This window comes from Polyodon spathula, chromosome 10, assembly GCF_017654505.1.
Source record: "Polyodon spathula isolate WHYD16114869_AA chromosome 10, ASM1765450v1, whole genome shotgun sequence".
Taxonomy (NCBI): domain Eukaryota; kingdom Metazoa; phylum Chordata; class Actinopteri; order Acipenseriformes; family Polyodontidae; genus Polyodon; species Polyodon spathula.
Genome location: NC_054543.1, coordinates 20,884,517 through 20,903,574, shown reverse-complemented (window position 1 = coordinate 20,903,574; position 19,058 = coordinate 20,884,517). Strand labels below are relative to the sequence as shown.

The window sequence follows — 19,058 nt, the reverse complement described above, 5'->3', positions numbered from 1 at the left end:
TTCCTAGGAATCAAACTCGGCACTGAAGGCTGAGCTAACGCAACAGCCTACATTGCTCGGCGATTGTAGCCTGCTTTAACCTCTGGCTTGCTGCACGTTCCTTCTGTTTTTTCCTATGCTCTTTTGCAACTGTAAAAAAAAAAAGAGAAGGGAAACATGACCCACTGGTGAGTCCATGCTTGCTGTGCAGTCGCTGTTGTCTTGAGGGTGGTGTGCGCGGCCTAGCGCCTCTACAGGCTGCTGATTTACTATTGATTTTACTGTCAATAAAAAGAAAAACAACAAAAATACCACAAATCTCAAGCTTGCTGTTGTGTGTCTCTTTTCTACCGCACCTTCAAAGAGAGGGTTCTACTCAGGGTATTTCTTGGTTCCAAAAAAAGACAACAGCCTTCACCCCATCCTAGACCTGAGACACTTTAATGGGTTCTTGAGGGAGACGAGATTCCAGATGGTCACACATCACCACATCCTCCAGTCTGTCCGACCTGAGTGACTGTTTACAGTAGTGGATCTGAAGGTTCCTGTCCGTCCAGCGCTCAGGAAATATCTCTCCTTCACCTTTTAGGGGCGCGTCTTCGAGTTCTCTGTGCTGCCGTTTGGCCTCTCCTTAGCCCCCCGCACGTTTTTTTTTGGGTCTCCGGCTGGATTTGGACGACAGGGTAGCTGCTATTCACAACTGCCTGGCACTGTTTCAAACAGGGTCCACAGTGCAATTAGTGCTGTACCAGAAACTACTGGGTCTAATGGCCGCAGTGTCCTCAGCTATTCAAATGGGTTTACTTCACATGTGCCCGCTTCAAGTGTGGCTCAGTGCCTTTCAGCTACACCCCAAGCACGACAGACACCATCGACTGACAGTGTCTCATCTGTACTGGAATGCGCTATGCTGGTGGAGACAATCCCTTCACCTGAGTGAAGGCGTAAAGATGGGAGTTATTTACAACCGTCAAGTGGTGACGACAGACGCATCCAACTGTGAGCAGTGCACCTCGCACTGCGACATTTTTTCCTTGTCTGCACGGACAACTTGTCAGTATTTGCGTACGTGAATCACCAGGGTGGGCTTCAGTCCCTGGTGTTAGTGATCTGGGCACAGAGGCACCTACTGTCCCTCTGGGCTGTACCTCTCCCGGGAGTGGTGAACTGGGCGGCAGATCTTTTCTCCAGGGAGGGTCCTCATCCATCAGAATGGCGACTGCACCCTCAGATGGTGCAGCGCATTTGGGAACGTTTTGGGGAAGCCCAGGTCACCCTCTTTGCCACGGCATTGCCCCATGTGGTTCTCCCTCTGCAGCTGTGGAGGTCCACTAAGCATCGATACCCTAGCGCACGAAATGCCCAAAGCGCCTTTATATGCTTTTCCGCAGTTTCAGCAAGATCTACTAGAGGCGGGTAAATCTCCCCCTGTGTTGAAAGTGTATCTAGCAGCCATATCTGCTTGCCACGTTCCTATCGACTCGGTATTCCTGGGTGCTAATATTCTGGCAACCCGTTTTTTTCTCACCAGCTTGGATTGTGGACACAGTTTCGACTGCGTATACAAATGCTGGCCTACCCCCACCTGGGAGGTTGGTCGCGCACTCAACCAGGAGTGTGGCTATGTCATGGGCCCTCTTCAGATGTGCCTCGTTGACCAATATATGTATAGCTGGACTACCCCACGTATGTTTACCAGGTTCTACCGACTTATTGTCGTAGATCTCTCTATGCCTTTAATAGGCGCTAGGGTCCTTCAGGTTGCACGCTCACACCACCAACACTAGATGGTGATAGCGAGATGTCTGCTCATTCTCCCACATGATGGCTCTGGTATACTTTCCCAAAAGTATTCAGTTTAGGCGGTCATCTTCGAATTGAAAGGGAATAATGGGTTACAGATGTAATCCTGGTTCCCTGAAAGAGAAGATGGCCGCCAACCTTGTGAAGTCGCATCACTCGCATTCGCAGGTTCAATACAGAAGAGGCTGAGATCTCCTCACAGTGACTATTTATTACCTTGGAGAGGGGGGGGCGAGGACATCACTCCGCGGAGGGGCCTATTGTCAGCTTTGATATAAAATGCTGACAAGCAGGCATATCCCAAAAGTATTCAATTTAGTGGTCATCTTCTCTTTCAAGGAAACAGGGTTACATCCATAACTTATCGTTATGTGCACATTGCAAGATCCCCATGCAGCACCATGCATTTTTCTCATTCTCAAATAGTTAAAATGATTAAAATGTTTCTTTCCTACAATGTCTTGACTGACAGCAGCCGGTTAGAAAAAAATCCTTTGCAACAAAATCCAAATGGGAACACTAACCAATTCAACTTAAACTAATTTAACTATTCACAATTCCAACTTATTTTATAAAGTCCATGGTCCAGAACGATTTACTTTTAGTTTTTGTTGAGAAAAATGATGTCATCCACATTCTCCGGTTTCAAAGAAGAACAGCGTTTGTTAACTGGCATCCCGGCCTTGCTGAACACCCGCTCACTTGGGAACGATGTTGCTGGGATATTTAACCTGTTCATTGCCAAGGTGGCTAGTTTTGGAAAGCATGTCTGGTTATTTTTCCACCACAACAGTGGATCTTCGTTTCAGAGGTATATGTCATCACTTCTTGTCTGATTAGGCTTTCCTTGGAGGTCCTCTCTGGTTGCTTTTGTTCACAAAATAACAATGCAAATGCTTGTTCTGTCTTTGTTTTCTTTTTAAATGGCAAGTCACTTGTAGTTGTAGTGGCACAGTTCATGTCATTAGCGGGACTGCTGTCCGTCAACCTAACTAGTCTGGAAAGCATTGCTTCAACTATAGTGGCTTTTTCTTGTTCTGATAGGAAATCCAAATTGCAGAATCTGGGATCAAGGAATGATGTAAAAAGCATTGGCATATCTTCATCACCTGGGTCATTCAGTTGATGTAAATGAAATCACTGTGATAAATTACACAGTAGTTTTTCTCGCAAACTGTGCATTTGGACTTAGCAAAGCAGGTGTTGTGTCCCCTTTACAAGCTTCAATGGGAACGGCTCAGTCTATTTTATCCCTGTTGCAACTGGGTACCTGGAACTAGCTCCACTCTTAACAGTACTGTAGCTAATTCAAATGGCTGAAGTAGAGGGGGTACCTTGGTCATTAGCTTCTACTGCTCAGTAGTTCTGAAGTAGCGGTATCAGACTTTTTTGTCAAGTCAGGTTTTGACAAAACTGTAAAAATTCTGCCACTTCAACTCAAGCAGACGTGTTCCATCTTGTTTGCACATCCTGTGTTAATTTTAGTGACGCCTTTTCTGTTTGCTTTCTATTTAAAGCACTCATTGACAGCTTGCTTTAAAAAAAATGTGCAATGTTCTTGCTGTTGCCATTAATGTGTGTACGGCTCGAACATCCTCCAAACTGTTCTGAATGTGTAGGTTTATATTGTGACCTTTTGAACAGGCTGGCTGTAGGGAGACAGCCAGTTCTGGCACGCTGCGGCGCTTAGTGCGTTTATTGCAAATAAAACGTTTAAACAGACAAAAAAACACTTTGTAAAAGAAAACAGCACATTGGCCAAAACAGACAACCAGCTCTCCTGGCGGCGAAGGTGTGAGCAACGGGTAGCCTCCCCCAGCAGTGGAGGCGAAATCAGCAGGCATTCTCCCTCTGCTGGTGGAGACTGGGGCTGTGGATGCTCTGCCTTCCCCCTCTTGCGCTGTGGATGCCTATGCTCCCCCTTCTAGGCGCTGGATGCCCAGGCTCCTCCCACTCAGACGGAGGATGTTCTGGCTCCTCCCACTCAGCTGTAGGATGACTGGGATCCTCATCCTCCTCTTCCTCATAACTGCGGAAGGGACAGGAGGCAAAGTAATGTTTACCCTCGCAGAGGGGGCAAAATGGCGAAAGCAGCTGGTCGTGTCCTGGCTTCCTAACCTTCCAGCGGAACCACTCCTCCGTGTCTTCCCCCCATCCCATCTTTTGGGACAATGCCTGAAGATCCACATGGATGTAGTAGTGCATGGTGGTATGACAGATTTTGCCACAGACGAAACACAACAGCCCTGCTTCCTCCTTTCCCCCTTTGCTCTGCTGTTGCTGCTGCTTCCCAGCTGCTTTTTCCCATTTTTTTAAATTTTATTAATTTTTTTTATTTTCCAAAAATATTTGTAATCCCAGCCCCCCCTTTTTTTTTTCACCAAAAAAGCACTTTTCAAAAAACAAAACAAAACCGCACTGTACTTTCTTGGTCTGACTCCTAGTGTTTTATCCCACTGCTAATACCATGTGTGAACAGGCTGGCTGTAGGGTGATGTCAGGCCAGAAAGGAGTACACGTGCAGACAGGCACTACTGGCAGGTGAAACTGAGACACTGCGGCGCTCAGTGTGTTTATTGCAAATAAAAAGTTTAAAAGGACAAAAAAACACTTTGTAAAAGAAAACGGCGAGTTGGCCAAAACAGACAAACAAAATGAGCAGGCCCTAACAAACAGGGTGGACGAATGCTAAACACAAAACAAGTACAGTGCTGGTGCTTCCAACACCTGGAGAAGTTGCTATATTTACTTTCTTACTCTTTATTTTCACCTCCACACCTGTTCTCCATGAGTTCTGAGTGAGTGAAAAGGTACCTCTTTTAAGCAGCTGTACCAAGACTCGATTGCTAATCAATCGTTCAATTGGAATCTTGGTACACCTGCATGTGAATTGTGTTAGTCCTTCCTGTGCTTCTATACTAAATACCTACTTTAGTATGCACGTGGTGTGATCCTCGTGCCTGAATACAAACATACATTTTAAACACCTGTGTTCATTACCCACATTATATCCCTTGTACCAACAACAATACCCCAACATTAACACAAACGTGCAACATACAACACACACAGGGGCGAGGCACATTTGCCAACAGCCCTTGCACAGCACGCACTTGCCACGCCATTAAAAAGTGTCCCAGTATGATTGTTTACATGAGTAAGTAAAGGCATTGCTCTGCAAATGTTTCGTCAGGGAATTGCCTAGCCTGGAGCAAGATTCGCTATCAGACTTTTAAATGCAGATCCCTCCACAATGTATCAACATCCACTACCAGGTCTGTTGTTTCTTTTGCTCAGACACTTTTTGGCTCGATTTTCTTTACAAAATCCGATGCCACTGTATGTAGTTCCTTTTGTTTTTTAGTACTCACATTGTCATATTTTGTTGGATGGAGCCTCACTAAATGGCTCCGCAGGTTTGAGGTATTGCCGGAGAAGCTCAGCAAAGTTTCACAAATGTCGCATTTTACCTTTCCATTTTGTTCTTTAGAAAAAAAAAACCTTCCAAACATCGTCCGGCAACCGAGAACGCTTTAATCCTGTAGCAGCTATACTGTTATTTCACTGGGTTTGTTCTGTTCACGCTTTTGACAGAGTTCCTGGGTTGATTCTAGAAAATGTTTGTGTGTATATGTGTGTGGAGGGCTGGGTTTTGAAAGAAATAGAAAGCAAAGGTGGGGAACTGGAGTACAGATTTATATCATTTAATTTTATCCTAAACATATTCATTTTGTTTTGATCCATCAGTGGTTATTGGACCGATTCAATGCTTCGATCCATCTTCCCAGCCCTAGTAGTTATACAGCTGTTGTTTTTGTAATGTCCTTGATGACGTAAAAGGTTTTATTCCTGCATAACATGAAATAAGCATTATCCGCAAGGACAAAAGTCTTGGGTGGTCAAAGTGTTGTCATTTTAGGTGTTTGGTATTTGTTTTCTTCAAAGTGCTTTGCCAGTGGAAATACTATTTTTGGATGTGTGTAGATTTCTATCCTTGTTTAATAGTACATTTTTCAACATTAATTAAAGTCTATCAGACCTAATGGTTTTTGAAAGTGCTGTTAGTTCTTGTACCTATACAGTATCTGAAATGTAATTATAAGGCAAGCAATGTGAGTTGTAAGTCATGCTATGAGTCGGTTGTACTTGCTGTACTTTTAATGGAGCCTGGACAATAAAGCAAATATGGATTGCTGACTGTGGCAGCTGTGTTTTGTCTTTCTTCCCTGTTGTAATTTTCTTTCTAAGAATGTTCTATAGGACTACACTATACATGAGTATCCTGTTTACAGTCAGGAAACAACTACTGTAATTACCTCAGATCCTGGATTATAGTGCACTTCTGTGCAGCGTTAGTGCTGGGACTACCATGGCTGTCACATGTTTTTAATTCTTTCTTTTATTATTTTTATTTCTTTTTAAAAAAACAGATATTCAGGATTGGTCATTTTTGCACCAGATTGCATTTCAAGCAGTGTTTTGTTTGAATGTTTGTCCCAGTACTATGTACAGCAGCATCAGTCTTTGGTCGTGATTTTGGTAAAATTGTATTTACTTTTATGAGTTCCAAAAAACATAAACATGTGCTTAATGCTTTTTCATATTAGAGAAACAAGTTCATTATGATTAGTTTGGTTTTTTAAAACCGAATTGCATTTGTGCAGCAAAGGGAACAGAACATACCATTATTACACACGTGATGACTAAGCTCAATACAGTGTTATTGCATGACTCATACCAATGTGTTGTACAATTAGACACAATGTTGAAGGAGTACAATACTGTGTCAGAGATATTCAGCTTTGTTATGTGTTATTTTCTTGGTACCCATATTATCGCCGCGGTCAGTTGTAAGTGGCAAATCAAGTCTGAGCAGAACTGCAGCTCAGGATTTTTTAAATTACAGCTCTTTAACCAGCATGTTTCCTCAAAGTGCCTGAGATGTTTGGCAGCATTTTAAAATAGTTTCTGATGAGGAAACACGTTCCAGCTACTGTAAAAACTAAAACTAGAACGCCCCCCCCCCCCCCCTATCTCCCCCCCCCCCCCCCCCCCCCCCCCCCCCCCCCCAACAGAAAGTGCAGTACATTAAATCTAAATAAGTTGTACAATTTAAATTAAAAACTGACAGAAAGCTGATATTAATGTATAGAACATTTTGTGGTTTGAATGTTTAAATAAGGCTTCTGATTTTCGGTTTCAACTGATTTAAAAAAAAAAAAACAATAAAACACCACCTATACAAACAAAATGAAATTGATGTATATCCAATAAACACCATAAAAACACTGGAAATGGTTACTCAGTTCGTTGACTTCGTCCCATTCCCAGCATTCAAAATTACACTTTGCCTCTTGGGGGGCCGGTCCAATAAATAAACTAATAATAATAATAATAATAATAATAATAATACATACATTATATCTCCTTGTAGTTGTATTATTTATATTGGATCTTAATTATAATTTTTGATTTCCAATAAATAGATGTTAAAACTTCATGCTGATTTGAAGTCGGCTCTCGCCAAGGTAAGCACCAACTAAGACGTAGCTTTACAGTAAACTAATGTGATCCATCTGCATCTCCATCCATTTGTGTTTCTTTCCATCTGATGATGTAGATATCCTTCTGCCTGGTGTTTTGATGGCTGAAGTGTAATGCTGGCTCCAGGGATCAGCTAATTTTGCCTCCCCAGTGCATCAGCACACGCAACGGCTTTAGCAGCTTTATGTTGTCCTAGTTTTTAACACCTTTTCTTGGTGGTTGCTCTCCTGAATATTGTCTTTTGTGTGTAATGCTTTGATGGAACTGGTGGCAGCTTATTGGTCAGATTACGCTTGTCTTCCAATGCCAAGGCCAAACATTGCAGCACCTGGTCATGGCGCCAAGTAAACCGCCCTTGGCTAAGACCCACCTTACATCCTGTCAAAATGTGCCTTAATGTTGCAAGTGATGAATGCAAAGGACATGATGGATCCTCACCCACCTAGAGGTTTAAGTTCTGTGGTGATGGGAGAACATCATATGTTGATCGGATGAGGAAACTGATCCTGCTCTGTTCCATTGTCCATGGGTCTTGCCGGCCAATCTTGCGTTGTTCACATCCATTCAGCCTGCTTGGCCTGGGAAATGGCCTTTACATACCTCATCCTCTCCTCCTGCTTTTGCACCTCATTGACTACCAGCTTCCTCTGTTGAGCTGGAGTTGTTTTGTGCCATGTAGAAGGACCTACACTGAGACCAAGATCCCCTCTTCCATGCTGAGCTTGCCCCATGATATCACCGATTCGACGGACAGCCTTAGCATCTTCCACAGCTTTCTTTGCCGCCCATTTTCTTCTAGTTTTCAACACAGGTGCTGCCTTCCTTACGCATGTGTCACGTGAATCTACTAATGTCATTTCCAGTTGGACTTTGGCGCACTTAAACGCCTTGGTTAGAGCAGAGATTGGTAGCTGCAGTATTCCTTTACCATAAAGTTCCACTCTGGTGAGGCAGCATGGAACTCCCAACCATTTCCTAATGTATGAACTGATTAAAGCTTCCAGCTTCTCAACTGTTGTCAAGGAAACCTCATACACAGTCAGTGGCCACAGCAGTCTTGGCAGTAGACCAAACTGAAAGCACCAGAGTATTTATAAATAAGAAAATTGATAAATATATGTATGCACACATATATATTTAGATATACACTTGTTGTGTAGTAGTAGTAAAAGAAACGTGTATAAACTACAACAGGATTTATAAAGCACCCAGCCAAATTAACAGCAACTTTCACTGCCTCACGTTGCCGTAGAGACTTCACCCTCCACTACTTCCTGCCTGTATCACTTGCGTGCAAATCTTGTAATGGCGACATCTTCAGTCCTTTTATGGTATAACATCACAGGGGTTGAATGTCTATCTTCCGTTGCTGCTGTCTTGATTCCTTTTGTGAGATCCTTCATGAAAACCAGATCAGAACTCTCTAGTGGAGGACCATTAATATCCACAAGGAGCAGCACAGTCAGGCTTTGTACTCTTAAGTCAGTTGCATGACTTTGTGTCCGTGTTGTTTAGGGCTGAAAATCCACATTCACATTCCGCAGAAGTAGCAAGGTTTTGAATTTACAGAGGCATCTTCATCATACAACTTTCAGGCAGGAAATTCCACCACAGCATCCCAAGTAGGCTGTACAAGTATTTTTTGACAGAATTATTATTATTTCGTTTTTGCCATATAAAAAATGTATTTTGGCCAGAAATGTGTATCCAGTGGTTTCAGCAGATTGACAAGTTCTGAATCAGGGAGGCATTTGGTTAGATTATCAATTAATGTCTGGTAGAATTGTAGTCAATTGATCTTTTCTGCTGTTTCCTTTTAAAGCAACTCCCTTGAACATTCCTTCTGAACGGCACTGTTCAACTTTTGGAATTTCCACCCTCACGAAGAACATCTTTCATGGTAGCCAAATACACAACAAAGCCTCTGAACAGTGTCTGAATGTGAACAATTTAATTTAAAAAAAAATTTGAAGTAGTTGCAACCTGTAACCACTTTAAGGGAGTCTCGTACCGCAAGCTCGAGTCGGTGTGCTAGGCAATGAACCAGTTTTAACCAAGGGAAATCTTTCTTTAGTCGAGTAATCAAGCTGTTCTTTGCCCATCATTACCGATGCCCCATCTGTGGCAATACTAATCATGCCTTTTTTATAAATCATCCAAACCTGATTTTTGAAGACATTCTTTTAAAGATGTCTATACTGCCTCTGCGATTGTGCCCCCTTCAAACTCCACTAAGTCAAGAAAAGTATTTTCTGTGTGAACTTGAGAGATCTGCAAAGTTCTGTGTCTGAGATGTTGGTTATGTTCACACATCAACAATAAGCCGATTCCTACACAAAGCTAGCCTGTATGGATGGGTGGCAAGAAAGAAGCCATTACTCAAAAAGTTTAATCTTAAAGCACCTATGGAGTTTGCGAAAACGCATGTAGATGATACTGCAGACATGTGGAAAAAGGTTTTGTTGTCAGACAAGACAAAAATTGAAGTTTTCGGTTTAAATTCCAAGCGTTACGTCTGGCACAAACCCAACACTGCACATCACCCAGCCAACACCATCCCAACTGTCAAGCATGGTGGCGATAGCATCGTGTTATGGGGATGCTTCTCTTCAGCAGGAACTGGGAAGCTTGTCAGGCTAGAGGGGAGAATGGATGGTGCAAAGTACAGGCAAACCCTTGAGGAAAACTGGAGAGGAAATTCACATTTCAGCAGGGCAACAACCCGAAGCAGAAGGCCAAAGCCACACTGGAGTGGTTAAATAAGAAGAGAATTAATGTTCTTGAGTGGCCCAGTCAAAGTCCTGACTTGAATTCAATCAAAAATGTATGGTGAAACTTGAAGATTGACGATCCCCAACAAACTTCAGAACTGGAGCAATTTGCCTGCGAAGAATGGGCAAAAATATCACCATCCTACTGTGCAAAGCTAGTAGAGACCTATCCAAAAAGACTGAGATAGCAGTAATTATTTCAAAAGGTGCTTCTACCAAGTACTGACTGAAGGGGCTGAATACTTATGCAACCAGTAAATTTCATTTTGTACATTTTCTTTGCAAGTTTTGCTGACATTTAACCTCCTCCTCATATAACAGTGTTCAGTTTAACCACTGCTTTGAATAAAAAAAAAGTTTGTTTGAAAAACTGTAAAAAGATTATTTGTAATTCAACAAAATGTGACATTATTGGTAATGATTATTGGGACAAACCACTGTATATACTGGCTCATCAAGCTCAATTGAATGAGATGCAATATGGAGACCTCCCTAGGTTATGATTTTTAACTCGAAGGGGGGGATCTCGTCTCTTATGGGCGGGCTCAGCCCCCCCATATTTCAAACCCTGCCCTTTGCCTGTGAAAAAATAAATAGAATACAGTTACCTACATAAAAATAAAAAATAAAATGTTATCAGTGCAGTTGGGCAAAGTCTCTCCTTCCTGACTTGTATCTTGCATTGATTTGTTCTAAGTACTTAAAACCTTGTGGAATTTAAAACAGATTTGCAAATTTTGGCGAAATGTAAAAACATGTCTAAACACACAAAAACCCCATAAGGATATGGCCATGACCATAAGGATGTCATTGTTGAAGACAGCAAAGCAAATGAGGTACATTGAGTTGTGCAAGTACTGTTGAGTTAATACATATTGCAAGAGAAAAAAACGTCAAAGAATTTTTCATAGCCCTGTGTGGCAAAGTGGTTAACAGTGTGGAGATGCAGGTGATCAATAATCAGACAGACAATAACAACCCAGGTGCAATGGTGATTTAATGTTTATATTCAGTAGCCTAATGGCAAACAACAGTAAATGATAACAATGTTAATGAAGCAATACAGCGGTGTGTATTGCTTATTTGTAATCCGCGGGTTGGCCCTGAAATAATAACAGTCCCGTTTCAATTCACCCACACATAGCGCATACACAAACATCAGTCCACAGTGTGTGCTCTAGTGCTTATGGTAAATACAGTACTTTAGTGCAAACAAAGTGCAGCGTTGTTGATCCGAGTTTAGTGCTGGCAACAGCTCCGGATAGGGTTAGGTGTCTCAATAACAACAAACACGGCTTGAATTTCATTTTTTTGTGCTGTGGGGATTTCCCCTCTATACTGCAGCCAATGGGAGGGATTCCAAAATTTTAGGGATGAATGGCAAAAAAAAAAATACATTTTTGCATATAAAAAACCTATACAGGCAGTCCTCGCACGTACGACACAATTGGTTCCTGAAAGTTGCGTTGTGTCGAAGCACATTAATTTCTCCTATGAACAATGTTATAAATTGGGGTTATGTTCCTGGCCCTTTGGCCAGATAATATATTTTTACAAAAATGACCCGTTATATTGTACACATGCAAATATTTAACTCTTCACAGTTGATTTCGGGGCACCGGCACCCTGGTGGTTATGTGCATAATACTCAAGCACCTACTTGTTTAAAATACAGACTCTGGGCTTGCGGTTAAGCCCCTCATCGTGTGACAAAGTTCACAGCTTAGGTTTCGTTTTGAGTTCGTTGCTCTTATCAGGGCAAAAAAATTCTAGAAAATCCCCCCCAAAAAACAGTTACACGCATAAAGAAAACAAACGCTAAGTGGCAGATACTGCGGTTCGGACACAGAGCATGCACACATGACGCATGGCTCCACATCATGCCGTGTTGTAAGTGCCTTATCGATATCGTAACATCGAAGTAGGGTAATAGTACAAAAGAGTCGTAAGTGTCATGAGTCGTAAGTCAAGGAGCACTTTACTGCATCATCATTCACACTGGTGTTGCTTTAAAATAAGCTGCTTTCAGGAGATTTAACAGCTGTTCATCACTGTGAGACAGAGCACTCTCCATTGCCTGGCGTAAAGTTTTTGCATGGAGCAAAAGAAAAACCCTTTGCGGTTCTGTGTTGGACTTGGTCCGACATTACAATTTTCCCTTTCCAGTCCAATGTCGGACCCAGTCCAACATCATGAAAAAGACGTAAAGCACAGGTCTCTAGTCGTTTTTTCTCCAGAAAAAGCAGAGAAAACCTTTCAATGGTCGAGTGAGACCGATAGGAGCCGAATGAAGTTGGGGGGAAAAAAAAGGCCATATCTGATACCCATGCATCACAGAGATAACACGGACATAACAAAGGAGGTAGCTGCTTCAGTATCCAGCGGTCAAAGAATATCACATAAATTTACAGAGTTTTTTGATATTTTATAGTAATAAAATAATGAGTAGGATCGCCTCGAACAAGGGGTGGGGCTTGGCTGGAGATATAGTACTGAGTCTCGTTTTGCCTAACAAAATGAGTATTCTATATCATCTAAAGTCATAGGTCGCCCATTTCTTATAGTGTTTTAAATGCTCATATATATATATATATATAGATATTATATTACTCAACATTTGTTATTTGTTGTGCACCGTTTGATTCAACCTGGCTACTCGACTGTGCCGCACTTATTTCGAATGGCGTTTCCTCAAAGGGTTAAAACAGTGCTTTTTCTTTTTTTTTAACTCTTTTATGACCAGGTAGGTGGCTTTTACTGGTGCCTGAGTAATATGTGCGTAACCTTCGGTGTGCTGGTGCCCCAAAATTAATGGCTTTTTAAGAGTTAAAGCAAAAGTCACCGCTTGCAAAACTACACCTAGATAGACTTAATATCGTCTTTTTTTTCAAAATTCTTTACTTACTGCAGTGTATCGTTTCTATAATGCTTAAAGATAGTGTCCGAGAATCACGTACAAAAGAGTAGTCTCGGGGCACTGAAAATATCCAGCACTTTTTATTTTAACCAGGCTACTCAGAATGTGGCTCATAGTTTATTCGTCACTGACATCTACTTCCTTAGAGTTTGCTATAGCGTTTCAGGCATTCTAATTTGGGTGAAAATTACAGTAGCTTGGTGTCTTAAAATATCTCTGCAGGATTTTCCCGCACTGAAAGTTGCGGATATGCTGGAGCAACTGGAAAATGCGCAAGTCCCACGATCCCATACTGAAATTCAAGCCCTGAAACAATATTATTAACAAAATACTCATGGTTCTCAACACAGGTTCTCCTTTTGGTTATACAATTTAACCATTCTCAAAAGAACAGATCACCTAACTACATTACCTTAACATACCGTCAACCATGACGCCTTGGTTAACAAGTGCATCCGCTCCTCCAATCTGCGGATGCGACACCATTAACCTTCTGGGTACTCTGTTCCCTTTACTCGGCACCCTCGCAGGTCGGGAAGGAGATCTGACACCAAGAATCATTCAGTCTCTGTCACACCTGAAAAAAAGAAAGGTTTAGAGAGCTAGAGCTGGTTTCGAGAGAGATTGGTAAGCGGCCATTACTCTCTTTTTCATTGCACGAGGCTTCGTGTAGTTGCCAGATACCGTGCTGAGAGCTGTTCTGATGCTGTAAGGAGACCACGTGGGCTCGCGGCATGGCCTCTACGCCGATTTAATCGGCGACGCGAACAAAAAAAAAAAAAAAAAAAAACAGCTTGGGCCTAGTGCCCCTCTTAAGCCTCGGGCTCTCCAAGCGCAGCTGATCATTTCACTCAATTCTTTGACTGATTCCTGATTCAAATAGGTTTTTGTTTAATTAATTGTGAAATTACTTAAAGTAGTGGGGTTCCTGAAAAATATAGTGTTACACATCCCCACAACATGCTTCAACTGTTTAAATAACATACCTGACATTTTTATTTTCATGGTTAACATCTTGACAAATTTTTACACTGAACTTTTTAAAGTCTGTTTCAAAATGGCCGCTGTAGTGCACTGATAGGATTATTGCGCACATTGTCAAACAGGTAACAAACACAGCAATAACTATCTACGATGTGGTATGGAACAGAACAGCCAGAGCACTTGCAGTTATGTTTTTTAAATCGTTCATCCTGCAGTGATTTAAACTAGAGAACAGATCTTAAACCCCAGTGCAATAGATCGGCTTTAAAAGTTATAAGTGTAAAAAGTTGTCAGGGTGTTAACAGTGAGAAGAAAAATTACAGGTACGTTATTTAAACAGTTGTAGCAACATGTGGGAATATATAACACTATTTATCGGAACCCCGCTCCTTCCTCTTTAAGCAGTTTAACCCAATTGATTGCTTTGCCAAATAACCTCCTGATTCAGCAGTGGAAATACTTTGTACCTTGTGCCAGCAAAATACAACATATTACTTAAGCTGCTTATTACAGTACTTTCCACTGGCTTGACTTTAATGGTGGATTTGTTAATATCCATTGTGGGTATAATTTGAGCCCACCAAACTCATTTCACGTTTTGGTTTGAACTTTATTGATTTATTTATTTATTTTTAATAACTCGTATCATCAGTGTACTTAAAGTGAAGACATTTTTGTATTTTCGTTCCTTCTGGATTGTATTGCTTATCCAATTTTGTTACAGTAAATTGAGGTTTGCAACTGACCCTGGTTGAAATCTTGAACAGGATCCTTGTGACAGGTGCGAGTGGTATGATGAATAGAATGATTGTCCAAACAGTTATTTCTCCCAAAACGTCCATATTTTTAATAATGTAACAAAAGAGAACCACCCCTCTACCAGCAATGGTATATGGGGAGGTTGTGCTGGGGCTGGTGTCGTGAGGTGAAGGTGGTGCTCTGGTAAAGTGGGCTGGCTCCGTGGCTGCAGTCCCCGGTTCCTTACTCCTCCTCTATAAAGACATGAAACACACAAGATAACACGTAACAAAACAAACAAAACCTGCTCCATCTGGTAGATACATTTCTCAGGGCAAGGCAGCATACTGACGTAGCTGCTTCCCCTTTGTACCCACAACCTGCTCCCTGCAATCAACCCGTTGCCATGGTTTCTCCAATAGAGAGCTGTCCCGCAGCTGATTGCAATAGAGTCGTTCCGGGTACTTGCAACTACACGCTCCTCCTAACATGGTCACCTTCCGGTTTCCACCTACCATCCAGGTGGAAAACATGTCAAGTCATTGTTGCACTCCTTGGAAGCTGCCTTTAATTGTCCTTTTCATGTCGACAATGGGATTGTTCTGGATATTTATCTGAGCAAATGCTAGTACATGGACCCTTAATTCTTCATTTTGGCTTTGTTTTTGAGTCTATGCTGGCACATCTTAAGAGCTTGTTCCATGGTACTTGTAGTATGTCTGAGCAAATTGTGAAGAGACTGGCCATCGCACAAGGTCAGTCGGGTGGAGTATTTTATTAAAGATGGGAATAATGGTTTTGCAGTTATTTTTCTTGGATATCAGTTCACTGCTGTGAAGAAAACCAGGGATTACAGGTTTATAAAATGTTCACAGATACAGAGCAGAATTGTCTTGGTACCTAGTGATGATGGTGGTGTTGATGGTTATGTTTCATCAGTATTAAAAACCTATCAGCATGACTAAAAATAGTTCCTTTGAAGAATCAATATATTGTCCAATACCGAATGTCTGAAAATAGTAATCTTTCCATTAATTTATGCAAAACAAATACACTTGCATTTATTTTGACAAAAAAAAAAAAAAAAAAAACACATTATAGTCTATAAAGGGTATAATTCCAGAGGGCACTGTATATACTGTTGTTTGTATACAGTATATCTGCTTCACTTGTTGTATTTCTTATACTGTATGTATTCCCAAGCTAGAGATGATGGTCTTTAGTTTAAAACTTTATGAAGGTCATGTTTTACATTACTATGGGCCAAGCTAAAGCTCAAAGAAACCTTAACTGTTGTGGGAGGGTCTAAATGCTGTTTTGCAAAAAATGCAGTAGTACATTTCAATGGATACATTGGCTCTGGATAAGGGCTAAGCATATAAATAAAAATGTCATGTGACTTTTAGTTTTTAATTCCTTTACCTTGATCCTCAACTTTTTTTAAATTTTTTTTATTTTGTATTGTTTATTTTGTTCACAAACCTGACAAATCTATTTCTAGTTGACTCCTGATATTTCCTAACATACTCAAATTCCTGATCAAGATCTTTAGCTTTAATGACAATGGATTGTGGACAGGATTGTGTCCAGGATCCCGTTCCTGAACAGGATTTAGAGCAGGATCCCATTTCGGAACAGGATTTTCACTAGGATTCTGTTCCTGAACTGGATTTTGAGCAGGATCCTTTTTCTGAACAGGATCCTATGGGGATCCTACAGGATGGTGTAGGATCTTGTCAAGATTTCTACCAGGGTGAGCTTTCTATTAAAAAAAATAAAATTAGCAATTTTATTCAAGTTATACTTTTAAGCCTGATACACAAGATCTTATTATCTATACACGGTGATTAATTCAGCTCAAACAGAAGCAAAACATAGTATTGCAGTAGCACATCTGTATTTTTGAATTCAATGTACAAGGGCCTTATCCATAGTAATATGTATTCTAGTAACAGGCTATAATAAACTAGTATACTACACGAGAACTTTGCGTTTTTTGGGGGGCTGGCTGCAGGCCTGCATTGTAGCTTTAGTTTTTTGCTGACGTTAATCCAGGTTAATAGTTCTGCATCGGATATAAATAAAAAATTTGGGTCTGAATTTGAATCGCCAAAAATGTTTTCTGTCCTTTCAGTGTACTTGTCTGTAACCCTTTCCCAAATACCATGTTAGAAGATAAATGAAACTGCAAAAATACTGCGGTAAACTTTTATAAGTGGACCTTTTTAATCAGCTGTTGAGCAACAAATCCCTGTGACTAAATCACTTTCATTATTGTGTATGCTTTTCCTTCCATGTTTATAACTTCCTTGTTTTTGTCCACACCCACACCCACACAAAGCGCTCTCATCCATTGTTTTATAGCTTGTTGTAATGTCAAGCAGTGGAAACTGGTAAATGATAAACTTCTCAGGTTTTTTTCCAAGTCATTGCAGTTTGTAAATGCTTTCATATGTTTTATAGCATTAGCAGATGGGAGCGGATGTGCTTAGAATGAGTGATTTGTTCAGTGTACTGATCATAATCTATAACCTACTAAAATGACTTTTCTACATCTTGTTTCTATACATTTCTATTCAAGTACAACTTTTTAATAGAAAATACCAGTATAGACTGTTGTAAGTGTTGTACATACTGATCACAGAAATATGAGCAGCTGCTTTTAACATGTATTTCATGATAGTGTTTCGGACGAACAGACAGTTTGTATTAAACCACGGGGGTGCATGTGAAATGAACAAATCCAAGGTTTCCACTCTCTTGGACCAAAGGGTGAGGGGTGAGCTGGGGTCTAGTTAAAGTCAAAGATGTAGATGGACATCAGAGTTTTTTATTCCGTTCCATCACCCAACTTTTTCCCAATCGGCCACTATGGATTAAGTGGGAAGGGAAGTGAAAATGATTCAAGTATTGAGCACAGCACTATTGAGAAACATGTTTAAGCATGGTTAAAAGTTGTGCAAAAAAGTAATACATTGTGTTCATATTTAGAAGCTGAATGGGTGTTGTTGTTTACTGTTGTCTTACAGCAAGTGAGGTATATGAGGAAGCCATCTCATACTGTAAGTGCAGCGGTATTTTAATGTATAATATGTAAAAAAAAAAAAAAAAATATAGGACTGTGGGTGGACATTGTTTGCCCATTTAAGTATTCAGTATTCTGTGTGGTTCATTTCTCTGTAGTGTTTTCCTCCATTTGTGGTTGATGGTACGTAAGCAGTGTGGGATGGAGAAAAGCTGTCGCTGCATGAGAAAGTGTATGAAAGTGGTAAAAAAAAAAAAAAAAAAAAAAAAAAGAATCCTGCATTGATTACTTTTTACCTATTTTTTTTCCATGTTTTTGTTTCCTAGACACAAAATGTTGGCATTTCAGAGCAAGTTTGAAGGACTTTACAGCAAAGAATAATTGGGACCTGTTGAGGAACCTTCTAGATCCACTTGAGCTGGATGTGTATCATGTCTTAATTTAAAAATAAATAGGTTAATTTATCAACAAATCTATTTGTATGCAGTTATATGAACCATGAGAAAATGCTAGCTGTTTCCTCGCAGGGGTTTCTGATGAGACTTTTAAAACCACTGAGCTTGAACCTTACAGTGTAGGCTAAATGAATGCGGCCCAGAAGCACACAAATACAATATGTACCTGTGACGAAGTGCACACAAATACAATATGTACCTGTGACGAAGATTGCACAGCACTTCACGTGCAAGTAAAAAGTAATAATATGTGAGCACGGGGAATTGCACTTTATTAATTCATGTGCAGTTGTACCGAGACTCCAATTGAATGATTGATTAGCAGTCGAGTCTTGGTACAGCTGCATAAAAACAGCATGTTTTCACCCACTCGGGGTTCGGTGAGTGGGGAACGGGAGAGAGAGGATGATAAACTATTTACAACAATTGCTATTGCGTGCTGGTGGAACCAGCACGATACTTGCTTATTTAGAAACTCACCGTGTTTGTCAGTGTGTCTGTCCGTGCACCGTTTTGTTAAGTATAGTCCATTTTTGTTTGTCTCTCTTATTTTGGCGTAGAGTGCCGTGTTTCTGTTTTGTGTTTAAACCTTTTATTTACAATAAACCGGCGCAAGAAAGCGCCATCATTATTTCACATCATCTGTCTGTGTATTTCATTCCTTCCTGGTTCTGACGCCGCCCACTTCGGCCGTCTCCGTGACACGTGGTGTCCTGCGTGGGATTTAACAGCGCCCCCAAGCTTCAGACCAGGAGAGGTGTTGTGTGTGTAAAAAAAAAAAAATAATACAAAAATAAAACACACAAAAACAACAACAAAAAAATGGGATGGAAGGAGGATAA

At 40.9% G+C, this 19,058-nt stretch overlaps 1 protein-coding gene across 1 annotated transcript in view; it reads left to right on the top strand.

The window, feature by feature from the left end:
* The window catches only part of LOC121321921 (PDZ domain-containing protein 8-like), a 139,901-nt gene that overhangs the window by 10,661 nt on the left and 110,182 nt on the right, over window positions 1-19,058 (top strand). The window lies entirely within an intron of this gene.